Genomic DNA, 3,932 nt, shown 5'->3' on the forward strand with positions numbered 1-3,932 from the left:
TTGGCAAAACTTGTTCATCTTTAGAAAACCAAACCTCGTTCGCACTCATTAACTAAAGGTGAGTTCCTCCCAAACAATGCACTTGACTTTATTAAAAGGCATTTTTTTATACTGTCTATATTGCTCACTGATTTTTGCAGATAGTGTCCAACAAACCAACAATGAATACCGATAAACTATTAATGTTTCCAGTTCGAACAACAGCTTCGCGTCAATCAGTGTAACAAAGGGCAGTGGAGGGAATTGTAATCAGATTCCATTGAGATCCCCGTGTGTCGATAAAAAAGAGCACTTGCAGAATCACTGCGGGCAGGGTTCGAACCTGGGCAGGGAAATCCCCACTGGATTTCAAATCCAACGCCTTAACCACTCGGCCATAGCAGCTACACAGTAGAGCTGCTTTAATAGTCAAATCGTCGGTGCAATTTATCAGAGAGACCGCCTGCATGCTTGCCCTATTGGATCACCCAGACGATGTGAAAATGAAATCATAGAATCGCAGAATCTCGCAGCAAAGAAGGAAAAATTTCGGTTAGAACTGAAAGAATTTACATTTCGGGAAAAACTGAACAGTCTGGGGAGCTTCTTTCTCGAAAAACAAGTGAGATATATTTTTAACATTATGAAGGATATTTGATCGAGTTGATGTGGAGAAAATGTTTGCTATTGTGCAGGAGTTCAGAACGGGAGATCAACGGTAAATTCAGTGGACAATTCAAGAGCAACTTATTTACCATAGAGTGGTTAGAATGTGGAAGATGCTACATAAGCAGCAGTTGAGGCGAATAGCACAGATTCATTTTAAAGGGAAATTACCAAAGCACATGACTGAGAAAGCAATAGAACAATATGCTGATAGGATCAAGTGAAGTAGGGTAGTGTGCAGCATTAACTCTAGCAACACCAGTTAGGTACAATTGTCTCTTTCTGTGATGCAATCTCTATATAACGTTATGTAACACACATTTTAAACAACAACAACGTATATATAATTAGCACCTTGAAATTAGCGAAACGTCCAAGGCGCTTCACAAGAGTATTATGCGATACAAATTTGACACCGAGCTACTAAATAAAAAATAGCGCAGGTGACTAAAAGATTGGTCAACCAGGTATGCTTGATAATGAGGAAGAAAGCTGTACTTTGCAGGTAGATATCAAAGAACTGGTCAGGGGTTTAATGGAATTCAACCCGGAGAAGTGTTCGATAATGCATTTGGGGAGTGCTTATAGGGAAAGCGAATAAACATTAAATGTGAGGTCACTGATGAGTGTAGAGGTGCAAATGACCTTGGAGTGCATGTCCACAGAATCCTTGACGGTAGCAGGGCAGGTAGATAAGATGCTTGTGAAGGATAGACAGAAAGGAAAAGGAGGCAGGGTGGCGTTGCTGGTTAAAGAGGAAATTAATGAAATGATAAGGAGGGACATTAGCTTGGATGATTTGGAAGTGGTATGGGGGGAGCTGCAGAATACAAAATGGCAGAAAACGCTAGTGGGAATTGTGTACAGGCCTCCAAACAGTAGTAGTGAGGTTGGGGACAGCATCAAACAAGAAATAAGGGATGTGTGCAATAAACGTACAGCAGTTACCATGGGCGACTGTAATCTATATATTGATTGGGCTGACCAAACTGGTAGCAATGCGGTGGAGGGCGATTTCCTGGAGTATATTAGGGATGGTTTTCCAGACCAATATGTCGAGGAACCACCGCGAGAGCTGGCCATCGTGGACTAGGTGATGTGCAATGAGAAGGGACTAATTGGGAATCTTGTTGTGCGAGGCCCCTTGGGGAAGAGTGACCATAACATGGTAGAATTCTTTATAAGATGGAGAGTGACACAGTTAATTCAGAAACTAGGGACCTGAACTTTAGGAAAGGTAATTTCGATGGTATGAGGCGTGAATTAGCTAGAATAGACTGGCAAATGATACTTAAAGGGTTGACGGTGGATAGGCAATGGCAAACATTTAAAGACCACATGGATGAACTTCAACAATTGTACATCCCTGTCTGGAGTAAAAATACAACGGGGAAGATGGCGCAACCGTGGCTAACAAGGTAAATTAAGGATAGTGTTAAATCCAAGGAAGAGTTATATAAATTGGCCAGAAAAATCAGGAAACCTGAGGACTGCGAGAAATTTAGAATTCAGCCAAGGGGGACTAAGGGTTTTGTTAAGAGGGGGAAAAAAGAGTACGAGACGAAGCGTGCCAGAAGCGTAAAAAATTACTGCCAAAGCTTCTATACATATGTGAAGAGGAAAAGATTAGTGAAGGCAAAGGTAGGTCCCTTGCAGTCGGATTCAGGTGAATTTATAATGGGGAACAAAGAAAAGGCAGACTAATGGAACAAATACTTTGGTCCTGTCTTCACGAGGAAGACACAAATAACCTTTTGGATGTACTAGGGGACCGAGGGTCTAGTGCGAAGGAGGAACTGAAGGATATGCTGATTAGATGCGAAATTGTGTTGCGGAAATTGATGGGATTGAAGGCCGATAAATCCGCGGGGCCTGATAGTCTGCATCCCAGAGTACTTAAGGAAGTGTCCCGAGAAATGGTGGATGCATTCGTGATCATTTTCCAACAGTCTATCGACTCTGGATCAGTTCCCATGGACTGGAGGGTAGGTAATGTAACACCACTTTTTTAAAAAGGAGGGAGAGAGAAAAGGGGTAATTATAGATCGGTTAGCCTGACATCAGTCGTGTGGAAAATGTTGGAATCAATTATTAAATATGAAATCGCAGCGCATTTGGAAAGCAGTGACTGGGTCGGTCCAAGTCAGCATGGATTTATGAAGGGAAAATCAAGCTTGACGAATCAACCAGAATTTTCTGAATATGTAACTTGCAGAGTGGACAAGGGAGAACCAATGGATGTGGTGTATTTGGACTTTCAAAAGGCTTTAGATAAGGTCCCACACAAGAGATTTGTGTGCAAAATCAAAGCACATGATATTGGGGGTGATGTACTTACGTGGATAGAAACAGAGAAACAAAGAAAATAGGTGCAGGAGTAGGCCATTCGGCCATTCGAGCCTGCACCGGCATTCAATCAGATCATGGCTGACCATTCCTTCAGTACCGCTGTCCTGCTGTCTTTCCATACCCCTTGATCCCCTTAACCGTAAGGGCCATATTTAACTCCCTCTTGAATATATCCAATAAACTGGCATCAACAACTCTCTGCGGCAGGGAATTCCACAGGTCAACAACTCTCTGAGTGAAGAAGTTTCTCCTCATCTCAGTCGTAAATGGCCTGTCCCTTATCCTAAGACTGTCTCCCCTGGTTCTGGACTTCCCAATTATAGAGAACATTCTTCCCGTATCTAAACTGTCCAGTCCCGTCAGAATCTTAGATGTTTCTATGAGATCCCCTCTGATCCTTCTAAACTCCAGTGAATAAAGGCCTCGTTGATCCAGTCTCTCCTCATATGACAGCCCAGCCATCCCTGGAATCAGTCTGGTGAACCTTCGCTGCACTCCCTCAATAACAAGAACGTCCTTCCTCAGACTAGGAGACCAAAACTGAACACAATATTCCAGGTGAGGCCTCATTAAGGCCCTGTACAACTGCAGTAAGACCTCCCTGCTCCTATATTCAAATCCCCTAGCTACGAAGGCCAACATACCATTTGCTTTTTTACCACCTCCTGTACCTGCGTGCCCACCTTCAGAGACTGATGAACCATGTCACCCAGGTCTCGCTGCACCTCCCCTTTTTCTAGTCTGCCACCATTCAGATAATATTCTGCCTTCGTGTTTTTGCCCCCAAAATGGATAACCTCACATTTATCCAGATTAGACCGCATCTGCCATGTATTTGGCCACTCACCTAATCTGCCCACGTCACCCTGCAGCCTCTTAGCGTCCTCCTCACAGCTCACACCGCCACCTAGTTTATACTTATCCACAAATTCTATCCC

The 3,932-nt window shown here is 43.4% G+C and overlaps 1 non-coding gene across 1 annotated transcript; it reads right to left on the reverse strand.

Moving 5' to 3' along the window:
- Positions 1 to 301: 301 nt before the first annotated feature.
- On the reverse strand, positions 302 to 384 carry trnas-uga (transfer RNA serine (anticodon UGA)). The gene has a single exon. It is a non-coding gene; the product is annotated as a tRNA-Ser (tRNA).
- Between the last annotated feature and the right edge of the window lie 3,548 nt (positions 385 to 3,932).

The sequence above is a fragment of the Pristiophorus japonicus genome, unplaced genomic scaffold (genome assembly GCF_044704955.1).
Source record: "Pristiophorus japonicus isolate sPriJap1 unplaced genomic scaffold, sPriJap1.hap1 HAP1_SCAFFOLD_58, whole genome shotgun sequence".
Classification (NCBI taxonomy): domain Eukaryota; kingdom Metazoa; phylum Chordata; class Chondrichthyes; family Pristiophoridae; genus Pristiophorus; species Pristiophorus japonicus.